We start from the raw sequence: 12,818 nt of genomic DNA on the forward strand, positions 1-12,818 counted from the left end.
CTGTGTGGGGACTGTCCAAAATGTGATCGGGACATCCACGTAAAATGAAAACAGTAAATTTAAAAGCCTGAATTAATCTGAGCAGTCAGATGATATTTACAAACTATTTGACTTTTATACGCGGATTAGGATACTGTTTGAACCATTCGGACAGCTCTTCTGTATCTCCTAAGAGATCCATTGTTTTTATTTTATTCCTCTTACTCTCCCATTATATTTTGGTCTATTTTATTAGATTGAGTGCCAGAAGTGGTGTGGAGCTTAGTGACTGATCTCCCCCACTTCTATCACTGACAGTGCTGCACTTAGCTGTAGTGGCGTTACTTCAGTAGAGAACTGAATGTAATTTGAATTAACATTTTATTGTTTGAGCTTGAGAATTTGAAGTGTAAGAGGGAATGTGTGTGGTTGTAATCGGGAGCGGCAGGTGTTGCAAATAGTTGATACGTATTACACAACTGTTGGGTACATGATGTATCCAACAGGTAAACCTGACACATCGCACCCCCATTATCATGTACAGGCAAAAAAGATTTTAGGTTTCATTTACCTCTGAAAAGGTAGAATATACTAAATATGACAAACTTACTAATGAATTGAAATAATGCAAAGTAAGCTAATTGGCAAAAGAACCAGAAGTGAGATGAGGAGACATTTTTTTACACAGCGAGTTGTTCTGATCTGGAATGCACTGCCGGAAAGGGTGGTTGAGGCAGATTGAATAGTAACTTTCAAAGGGGAATTGGATAAATACTTGAAAAGGAAAAATTTGCAGAGCTATGGGGAAAGAGCAGGGTAGTGGGACTAATTGGCCGGCTCTTTCAAAGAGCCGGCACAGGCACGATGGGCCGAATGGCCTCCTTCTGTGCCGTACGATTCTGTGATTCTAAAGTGGTATCATGGAGGACATGACATCATTAGAATGTACCTAGAAAATTCCTCTGCGGTTGTGGAGCTGTCAAGGTTTTCTTTTTTTTTAAATTGTGCTTGATTTCCTGGCGCTCTTGGCAGCAATATCAATACCAGTTGGAGTTCAAATCATGAGCACAATCTATCATGACCATATCTGGTTTTAAAGTTAGTGCCTTCATAATTCTGTATGATGAATGTTAGCTCGTGGGCTGAATAATGTATCCAGCAGTATAAAGAAGCCTCTCTTATATCGTACAGCTGAGGTACTAACTGCCAGATTTGGCCTAAGACTGGTTTAATGATAAATGGATTTCCCTGTGTATTTTAAGGCACTTGCCTTTAAAAGAGCTTTGGGTGCAAATGGATGCTTTACTTTAAAAGTTAAATGTGTCGTTAAAGTAGAAAAAAGTAGCAGTCAGAGCATGACATTCTTCCACTTGCTGTTAGTATTAAATTCAGTCCATATCCCCCAGCAAAATCCCACAATGCCAGGCTACATGCTGGCATTTCAAAAATTAACTGCAGCTAAATTAATTAATTTTACTAACTGACTAGAGGAGCCTGCAGGTTTGGTCATGTTGGGAAACATCATGAAGAGTGGCGGGCTCAGGTAGTAAACCTCGGTAGTGGGAAGGTATTGAAAGGTGCGTGGTTACTAGTAACTGATTGCAGTGAGAGACTCAGAGACTGTTTGTGACTGTGGGAGGTTATTGAAGGGGACAGGGACAGGAGCTTGCAGGTTCAACAGGTAAAGTACCAGCAAAATAAAACTTGCACACAGGCCTGGGATAGATGCATAGATTGCAATAAAACAGAACAGTCAAACTTTTGTATTACAAACTCACAGGATCATAAGCTCAGGTGCACAAAACAGCAGGCAAATGCTGGTGACTCGTGCCATGTTGCCACCAGTGGTGGGAGGACTGAACAGCAGGCATTACAAACTATTAAAATAGACGTAGGCGTTACCTCTAGACTTTACACATTAATCATGATCGTACTAAATGCCGCAAAAGTGTGATACAATCATGACAACAAGAAATAGGTGTGACAAACAGGAAGTCCCAAGAATTTAGATATATTGTAGATGTGTATGTTTGCGTGTGTGGCAAGTACATGATTTTCCAAGCAGGAGTCCATCACAGAACAAGGTTTACTGATGGGGCAGGGTCAAATGTACACAACATATTTGAATAAATATAAACATGTTTTAGCTTGGTTCCGTTGAGTGAAAAGTCCTTCTTGAGTCCTTCTCCATGACCTGAACACATAGTCTAGGCTGAATCTTCATTGTAGTGCTGAGGAAATTCTGCATTGTCGGCTGTGCTGTCCTTCTCGAGATATGAAACTGAGACCCCTTCTGCCTGTTTAGGTGGACGTTAAAAATCTCATGGCACTATTTGAAGGCAAGCATACAGTTCTTCCAGTGAGCTGGCCAACATTTCTCCTTCAAGCAACTGCAAAAAAAGGAGACAGATTAACTGGTCATTCTTTTTATTGTTTGTGGGATTTGCTGTGTGCAAAATGGCTGCTGCATTGCCTACATAACCTGTCACTGCACACTTCAAAACCAGTTCAATCTATGTGAAGTGCTTTGAGCCATTTCTGAGAAATGCAATAAAGAGTTATGGTAATGCAAAATATGTTTTTTTAATGTCCCTATGATTTTTTCCCCCTGGGTTGCTTGCAGCAGTGTCCAGGAAATTAATCATTAATTCCTGGAAATGCCAGGGCAACCCTGGAGAGTTGGCAACCAACCCTAGCCAGTGAGCCCACTCATTGATCCACTTCACACTGCAGCATCCCACCAATTGCAACATTCTGGTTCTATGCAACATTTCTCCTTTTTTGTTTCTGATCATGTTGTAGATTTTTTTTAAATCAAAAGAAAAAGCTTACAATAAACCCGGAGGTTGCTGGTTGCCAACCCCTGCTATAGGCCTTTAAATCAAAGGACAAAATATTAGGTCAGTCAGAGCTGCGTAATCTTGGGGGCTTCATCTGACTCCCCTGAGCCCATCCACCATACCTAAGAACATAAGAAGTAGAAGCAGGAGTAGGCCATACGGCCCCTCGTGCCTGCTCCGCCATTCAATCAGATCATGGCTGATCTTCAACCTCAACTTCACCTTCCTGCCCGATCCCCATATCCCTTGATTCGGGCATGGGATGTAATATCAGAGCGTTGCGAGTCTTCCTTTAATGGTATCTTGTTGACTCTTGTGGCACAACACGAGTTGTATAGTGTTGTGAAGGAGTACAGGAAGTTCTCAAGGACTAGATTCTGCCTCAGCGTGTGGCCTGGGCATTAACACCATTTTGCATTTCTCAAAATGATAAGTTTGTGTTGAATCAAAACTTGAACATGATGTAAAATGAGCTATGTTTTTTTCTTAGTATTTTAGTGAAATCAATCTACATTTAATTAATTGCTACGGTTGCACCATGGAAACTGATTGATATGAGAAGTCATTTGTGTATTGCTGACACCTGCAATATGAGTTTTCTGTGTTAAATGTAGCTGCGAAGCTCACATCTTTGACTTTATGGTAATTTCTGTATTTGGTGGTTGTGATCTCATAGACTAGTAAGGAAAATGTCAGTTACTTGATGTGAGAGTTTAAAGACTTCATGGAAATTCTTCCCATATAAAGTTTTCTCAAACCATTTCATTGACAGTGATGCAAGTTATTTCAGCTAAAATTTATTGCCTCCCTCCCTTTCCCTAAAACAGGGTCACATTGGTGCTGTAATGTAGAGTGGGACAAGAATAGCTCTGAATCTGACCACAATCCAGTCCCCAATATGGATTATAACCACACTGAACTAGCTATGACTGCAATAAACACCCAGCACAGCATCAGTGTTAGGAATGCAAATGCCTATGAAGTACATTTGGCTCTGAAAGGCAAGCCTACCAGCTCGCTCAAATTCAGTGGGAGATCGCCATATCCCATATCCTTGTCTCATGTTACATTGTGATGATAATTTCTGATGTTTCTGTCACTTTCTCTTGCTCTTCTATGAAGGAGGTGCTATCTCAATGTGCATAGCATCAGTAAGATACCTCTACTAAAACTATAGAAAGAAAATTAATATAGAGCCTATCACAATCGCGGGACTTCCAAAAGTGCTTCAAAGCCAATTAAGTACTTTTGAAGTATAGTCCCTGTTATAATGTAGGGATGATGTGGAGATGCCGGTGATGGACTGGGGTTGACAATTGTAAACAATTTTACAACACCAAGTTATAGTCCAACAATTTTATTTGAAAATCACAAGCTTTCGGAGGCTTCCTCCTTCCTCAGGTGAATGTCAAGAGATCCTCGAACCTTTCGCATTTATAAATCACAGAACAATACCTGGTGATTACAGATAGTCTTTCCAACTGCCCGTTGCCAAGGCAGTCAAAGTGTTCAGACAGGGAGGTGTTACCTACAGGACCACCGAATATACAAACAACCAAAAAAAAACACAGAGAGAGAGGCAGAAACATAGAAACATCCGGAAGGAAGAGAAAGACAGCAAATGACCCATTATATTAAAAACAGATAACTTTTGTTCGCTGGTGGGGTTACGTGTAGCGTGACATGAACCCAAGATCCCGGTTGAGGCCGTCCTCATGGGTGCGGAACTTCGCTATCAATTTCTGCTCGACGATTTTGCGTTGTCGTGTGTCTCGAAGGCCGCCTTGGAGAACGCTTACCCGAAGGTCGGTGGCTGAATGTCCTTGACTGCTGAAGTGTTCCCCGACTGGGAGGGAACCCTCCTGTCTGGCGATTGTTGCGCGGTGTCCGTTCATCCGTTGTCGCAGCGTCTGCATGGTCTCGCCAATGTACCATGCTCTGGGGCATCCTTTCCTGCAACGTATGAGGTAGACAACGTTGGCCGAGTCACAGGAGTATGAACCATGCACCTGGTGGGTGGTGTCCTCTCGTGTGATGGTGGTATCAGTGTCAATGATCTGGCATGTCTTGCAGAGGTTACCGTGGCAGGGTTGTGTGGTGTCGTGGACGCTGTTCTCCTGAAAGCTGGGTAATTTGCTGCGAACGATGGTCTGTTTGAGGTTGGGTGGCTGTTTAAAGGCGAGTAGTGGAGGTGTGGGAATGGCCATAGCGAGGTGTTCGTCGTCATTGATGACATGTTGAAGGCTGCGGAGAACATGGCGTTGTTTCTCCGCTCCGGGGAAGTACTGGACGACGAAGGGTACTCTGTTGGTTGTGTCCCGTGTTGGTCTTCTGAGGAGGTCTTCTTCCTCAGAAGACCAACACGGGACACAACCAACAGAGTACCCTTCGTCGTCCAGTACTTCACCGGAGCGGAGAAACTACGCCATGTTCTCCGCAGCCTTCAACATGTCATCAATGACGACGAACACCTCGCTATGGCCATCCCCACACCTCCACTACTCGCCTTTAAACAGCCACCCAACCTCAAACAGACCATCGTTCGCAGCAAATTACCCAGCTTTCAGGAGAACAGCGTCCACGACACCACACAACCCTGCCACGGTAACCTCTGCAAGACATGCCAGATCATTGACACTGATACCATCATCACACGAGAGGACACCACCCACCAGGTGCATGGTTCATACTCCTGTGACTCGGCCAACGTTGTCTACCTCATACGTTGCAGGAAAGGATGCCCCAGAGCATGGTACATTGGCGAGACCATGCAGACGCTGCGACAACGGATGAACGGACACCGCGCAACAATCGCCAGACAGGAGGGTTCCCTCCCAGTCGGGGAACACTTCAGCAGTCAAGGACATTCAGCCACCGACCTTCGGGTAAGCGTACTCCAAGGCGGCCTTCGAGACACACGACAACGCAAAATCGTCGAGCAGAAATTGATAGCGAAGTTCCGCACCCATGAGGACAGCCTCAACCGGGATCTTGGGTTCATGTCACGCTACACGTAACCCCACCAGTGAACAAAAGTTATCTGTTTTTAATATAACGGGTCATTTGCTGTCTTTCTCTTCCTTCCGGATGTTTCTATGTTTCTGCCTCTCTCTCTCTGTTTTTTTTTTGGTTGTTTGTATATTCGGTGGTCCTGTAGGTAACACCTCCCTGTCTGAACACTTTGATTGCCTTGGCAACGGGCAGTTGGAAAGAATATCTGTAATCACCAGGTATTGTTCTGTGATTTATAAATGCGAAAGGTTCGAGGATCTCTTGACATTCACCTGAGGAAGGAGGAAGCCTCCGAAAGCTTGTGATTTTCAAATAAAATTGTTGGACTATAACTTGGTGTTGTAAAATTGTTTACAATAATGTAGGGAAAGGCAGCAGCCAATTTGTAAACACATTCCCACAAACAGCAATGAGGTGTATGACCAGATAATCTGTTTTTAATGGTGTTGTTCAAGGGATAAATGTTGGCCAGGACTCCCGTGCTCTTCTTCCAATAGTTTCATGATTTACCATCTCACTGCTCCCCAAGGCTTGGCTAGTCAAAGCAGTCTGTAGGGGAGGCATGCAAACTAGAAGATCCCATGTTCAATTCTCTATACTATGTTAATTGATCTCAGATGGGCACTGCACTAGGGGTACTACAGTTGCCCTCAGCTCAGCTCCTATAATATGAGGAGAACAATAAGCATGCCCCCCTTCTACCCCGCACCACCCCCCCCCCCCCGGCCTGCTGATCGCGGTCCAGTGATTCCTGCTGGAAGGTGTGGATTCGTGGATGTCAGGTGGACAGGATTGGATTCAGTTATAATGTTCCCACTGTTGAGTAGCCTGCTACCACCTGAGCAATGGCCACTTGGTTGAGTTACAACAAGGTACCCTGCACAGGTGGAGCCAAACATCATCAGCAAAGTGATGGAAGGTGTCGTCGACAGTGCTATCAAGCGGCACTTACTCACCAATAACCTGCTCACCGATGCTCAGTTTGGGTTCTGCCAGGACCACACGGCTCCAGACCTCATTACAGCCTTGGTCCAAACATGGACAAAAGAGCTGAATTCCAAAGGTGAGGTGAGAGTGACTGCCCTTGACATCAAGGCAGCATTTGACCGAGTGTGGTACCAAGGAGCCCTAGTAAAATTGAAGTCAATGGGAATCGGGGGAAAACTCTCCAATGGCTGGAGTCATACCTAGCACAAAGGAAGATGGTAGTGGTTGTTGGAGGCCAATCACCTCAGCCCCAGGACATTGATGCAGGAGTTTCTCAGGGCAGTGTCCTAGGCTGAACCATCTTCAGCTGCTTCATCAATGATCTTCCCTCCATCATAAGGTCAGAAATGGGGATGTTCGCTGATGATTGCACAGTGTTCAGTTCCATTCGCAACCCCTCAAATAATGAAGCAGTCCGAACCTGCATGCAGCAAGACCTGGACAACATCCAAGCTTGGGCTGATAAGTGGCAAGTAGCATTCGCGTCGGACAGGTGCCAGGCAATGACCATCTCCAACAAGAGAGTGTCTAACCACCTACCCTTGACATTCAACGGCATTACCATTGCTGAATTCCCCACAATCAACATCCTGGGGGTCACCATTGACCAGAAACTTAACTGGACCAGCCACATAAATACTGTGACTACAAGAGCAGGTCAGATGCTGGGTATTCTGCGGCAAGTGACTCACCTCCAGACTCCCCAAAGCCTTTCCACCATCTACAAGGCACAAGTCAGGAGTGTGATGGAATACTCTCCACTTGCCTGGATGAGTGCAGCTCCAACAACACTCAAGAAGCTCGACACCATCCAGGACAAAGCAGCCCGCTTGATTGGCACCCCATCCACCATCCTAAACATTCACTCCCTTCACCACCGGCGCACTGTGGCTGCAGTGTGTACCATCCACAGGATGCACTGCAGCAACGTGCTAAGGCTTCTTCAACATCACCTCCCAAACCTGCGACCTCTACCACCTAGAAGGACAAGAGCAGCAGGCATATGGGAACAACACCACCTGCACATTCCCCTCCAAGTTACACACCATCCCGACTTGGAAATATATCACCGTTCCTTTATCGTCGCTGGGTCAAAATTCTGAAACTCTCTTCCTAACAGCACTGTGGGAGAACCTTCACCACACAGACTGCAGCGGTTCAAGAAGGCAGCTTACCACCACCTTCTCAAGGGCAATTAGGGATGGGCAATAAATGCTGGCCTCGCCAGCGACGCCCATATCCCATGAATATATAAAAACCCCAACAGCAATGATGCCTTCAAGGCAAGGAGGAGAAATAAATCTACAGACTATATAGTTTTAGTAGAGGGCCTTCACTACAGCTGTAGATGCTGGAATGCCCTTGCCTCCATAACTGCGAGAGACAAGAATCACAAAGCCCATTGCCAAGCAGCTGTGAAGTGAGAAAGATGGGAAAAGAGGAGAGGAGAGGAGAATATATTAATGCACCTGGGCTGTCCCCTGTAGCCCTTATGATGGACACGACATGCTGCTTTTAACCATGTTTATATTTTTGGTGCAAGGTGATGCCTCATGTATATAGATTATGACTGAAAATCTCACAGCCAGGAGTATTCTGGGGTTTAATTAGAGCAACCAACCCCTTGTTATCACTTAACTATTTAAGTATCATGACTGAAATTGGAGAGGGACTGTGGGAGCATATTCTGTGAAGCAGAAGCAGTCTTTAAGACATTGTAAGTTTAGAGCTTTTCTGAACGCTGTGATTCGTGACAGATTTGTAGATTGAGAATGAAGCCGGACAGAAGAAGCTATTACCAGAACTCAATAAAGCTTTAACTCTGCCAATAGAAATGGATGACGGAAAGTTATGTGAATTGAATGAGGTAGAAACTCTTAGTCCATCATGCACAAAATGGTTGTTAGGCATAATCTCAGCCAGGCCAAATCCAAGATTTTTCACCAATTAAAGGAAAGTGCTGATACAGAATATGCTCCGACAGTCATTCCCCTCTCCAATTTCATTCATGAAGCCAAGTAATTCAAACATATTATCATCGTAGTAAGGGAGGGCACTCACCTGCGTGTTGTCATTTTAATTTTTACCGAAATTCTACCAATCATAAAATTGGATATTTGACATCCGTTTGCAAGAATGTACCCCTAGCCCCAGATTGCGTGACTGTCAGAAAACAGTGCCTCATGTCAATGATCCTGATGATAAGCAAGCTCATGTAAACACATTTATTACCTCTGTTTACACAGTGTTAACACTGGTCAAATCTTAGGTGTGGGATTTTTAGATCTGAGCTATATACCTGAGGCATTGGTCGGTACCAGAAACAAACATGGTTAAAAGCAATAAGCAGTTTATGTCACATGGGCTGCAGGATGCGGCCAAGTGGCATTAATGGCTATTTTTCTCATTTTTTTTTCTCTTTCTGTCTTTTTTTTCTTCTCTCGTTTCTTTTCTTTTTTTCTCTTTTTTCACAGGTCACCTGGCTGGTTTCACTTCCTTTCTCTAATTGCAACATGGGAGAATGAAAGACAAGGCATTGGAGCTATTCACCACATCCAAAGAAATAGGGAAAGGTCTTTTTAAAACTAGTCCCTAGATCAATGGCGCTATGAATATTATTGGATTCTGGGATAATAACAAGTTCTTCCTTCCTCTCATTCCACAAAAAGGAAAATGCAAGAATCTGGCACAATGCATAGAAATATGAGATTCTGATCTCGGACAGAGGGCGTGGATTGCGAGATTGTGATCTCATGTTAGTTTTGAACCAAAAGTGGAACAATTGGAAGCCTTGGATTACTGTTCATTATGCCTAAATCAGTGATCCAATTGAAGTAATAGTAGATGTTGCAGATCAGTCTCTTATGATGGAAGTATATACAGGTGCCTCATTGCTGAGAATGTGTACTAGGAGAAATTGGCACATTCATCTGCAATGCAGTTCAATCATCTGTTTTATATGGACACTGGCAAGAACTTTTCCCTACTTGGTCAGGCCAGGCTAGGAGGTTAACGACTAAAGACGTGCAGCATAAATTCCCATAATTGTTACAGTTGTTGGGTCAGAATTGGTGTCGGGTTACTAATTAAATTAGAGTAATATTTTTGAGATATCACAAGTAAAGAGTATGGATTGAATACTGTGCAAGCGTCAATCACATTTGCAGAAAGATCTGGGCACAATGAGGTATCACTAGGTCAGGACTAAACTAATCCAAAACACCAAAGCCAAATTTCGCAAACTACATTTTATATTTGTGTTTTCTGATTTAATCCACCCCCACCCCCCCAAAAAAAAATACAATAATATCTCAGTCTGTGTAGTCACTGCAGCTAAGGTTAATTCCAATGAAGATTACAGTGTTTCACTGAAATAAGGAGCTGAGAACTGATTTAAAAGATGAGAAACAGCAAGTACTTTAATTAGCTCAAAATTCTGACAGAAAATACACCCCTTAGAATTGTTGGTTGAGTAGCTTTAGCACTTTTCTGTCGTTATCTTTCTCACCTGTGAAGATTTTTAAAGGAATAGTAACTGAAGCGTATGTGACAAAGTATTCGTACTAATCTACTCACAGAGATGACAGAGGATGTGATCTCAGCCAGGCACTACAAATGGCCTGAGCCCCCTTAGCCTAGGGTGAGCACATCAACCAGCATTCCTACTCCTGTTTGTTATCCAGCAGTGGAAAGTGCCCATGCGAATGTCATTTGAGGGCAGTATCAGGCCAGCCTGTGATGCCCTCTATAGCCTGCCAACACTGGATGCCCACGTCACAAGAGGGCCATCAGCACCTGCAAAATTGTACCTTGGCGAAAAAAGGGGGGGGAAAATGTACATTTTTTTAAAAGTAAATTCACTATTTGCTGAATAGATATGTCAAAAGTTACCAGTGGCTTCAGAGGGATGAACTGATGATTTTGATACTTTTTGATGTCCATTGCTAGTTTTAGGTAGGAATAATACTGTAAGGTGGTTGCAAGAAAAGAGGTAGCCCATGAGGCCATAAACCTCCAGGACAATGCAACGTGGGATGAAGCATGAGTCAGCAAGAAATTGGTGGAATGAGAGATGAGCACGAACATAACCATGGTATCATCCATAAGGAATAAATTGTTTAATAGGAATTGCGGATCCACTTTGTTTTTGAGGAAAGAATTACTCTGCAGTCTAAATATTCAAATGATCCTATAACTATCTGACACCTTTGAGGCTTTACCTTCTCCCCGGGCCAGCTGCAGGTAACCAGGTTTCCAAGTCCACCTAAAAGATCGAAAGCTACAGAAAAGAAACACTGATCAAGCCCTCCATTTAGCTTTCAACATCTGTGTTGCATATTTGTGAGAATTTTTGGAAATTAGACATACAAAGGTAGCATTTCTGATATTTTTGTGCCACTTTCCATGAAAGGAAATGCCTGGAAACCTTCAAATAATTGTGTGAAATGCATGCTTGCACAGAGTGAAAGAAAGCTTGAATCCTGGAAGGAAAATTGATTCATGCAAAATTTAATTTTGGTAACTTGGCATTTTGTACACAGACTCATAGCTTTTTGGTCTCAATTACTGTATCTTTACTGTACTACAAATGTAAGTACAGCAGCAGGCAGACTTGCTGGAAAGGACTGGGCTGCAGTCTGACTATATGAAAGCAGCTGCAGTATCTCAGACAGGCACGCAGCCAGCTCTATGGCCTTTCTCATGACGTAATGGAAAGTTGTGGCATTCTGCTTGTTTTATTATGTGCTCTGACAGAATCTCCTGCCCACAAATATGGTCAAGGCTTCTAAAATATAGTACAGCCATGGAGACGAGCAGTGGATTAAAATCCAGGCGCTATTAACAAAAGCAATCACACAAAAGATGGGTGAACATATATATCTGACAAGTACAAAGTGTTTGCTTGTTAGGAAAGTGATCTGCATTCAAATTATTAGAAATTTATTTGAAGTAATGAAGCCTTCTATTGGACGACAGCTTTTCTCTTCCTTCAGCCATATTTGAAGAGTGACCGACAACACTGATTTGCTCAACAAAGTTTTGTTACAAAGCAAATTTTAAGTTCTATTTTTTTATTTGGTGATTTTTAAAAATCTACAAAGATTCTGTGCTACTTACAATGGATTGCTTTGGACATTAGGGGCTCAATTTTACGGGAAATTACGGGTGCATTGGGGCCGGGGGACTCCGGAAATCCCGTTCAGGTTCGGAAGCCAGTTCCAACCCGCCAACTTCTGAGTTCCCCACGGACGCGCCTGTGTGCGGGCAGGGGTCCCGAATCCGGAAGTCCTGCCGGCATTTAAAGCTGGCGGGATGACAGTTAAAGAGCCAAATGTACCTCATTGAGGTACTTAAGGCATTTTACTTGTGACAGATTACATACTTAGAACGATTTTTAACTTACCTGGGCAGCTTGCCCACCACTTCTGATTCACGTTTGGTGAAACCAGGGCCGGATCAGGCAAAAACAAACGAAATAAATTAACATAAAAAACCATTGCAGGAAGTTAAAACACAAAATCAACCTACCTTTCCACCCTGCTCCGATCTCCGATGTCTCCCTCTTCGTCCCCTCCCCCCCCACCGCCGATGTCCTCCCAATCTTCCACTCTTTCCCCCCCACCCGATCTTCCATTCAGCGCCGATGATATCTCTCTCTCCTTCTCTTCCCACCCCCCCACCCACCTCCTCTCACATTGCAGCCCCTGACTGTCAATCAGGAAACGGTAAGCTTTTTGTTTATGTGGGTTTGCCACACGCACCTTCACCCACCCCCCCGCTGCCAACCTGCCACCATTTCAAAATTGAGCCCTAGGTGTTTTGTCTCTTCCAAGTAACTGTCTAGTTCATTGCTTGAAGTTCGTCGCTCATCCTGCTAAGCTAAGTGGGCAAAGATGTAGCAAATTGTAAAACAGCTTAAAAATAGTTTTTTGTGAATATTATAGTGAATTAAAAAGCAGTGTGAGGTAGTAAACGTTTTAAATTACAGAATCATGTTTA

At 43.6% G+C, this 12,818-nt stretch overlaps 1 protein-coding gene across 1 annotated transcript in view; it reads left to right on the plus strand.

Annotated features, from left to right (window-relative positions):
* Nucleotides 1–12,818, plus strand: part of inpp5a (inositol polyphosphate-5-phosphatase A) — a 471,549-nt gene that overhangs the window by 152,478 nt on the left and 306,253 nt on the right. The gene's annotated exons all lie outside the window — the stretch shown is intronic.

This window comes from Heptranchias perlo, chromosome 21 (genome assembly GCF_035084215.1).
Source record: "Heptranchias perlo isolate sHepPer1 chromosome 21, sHepPer1.hap1, whole genome shotgun sequence".
In the NCBI taxonomy this organism is placed as follows: Eukaryota; Metazoa; Chordata; class Chondrichthyes; order Hexanchiformes; family Hexanchidae; genus Heptranchias; species Heptranchias perlo.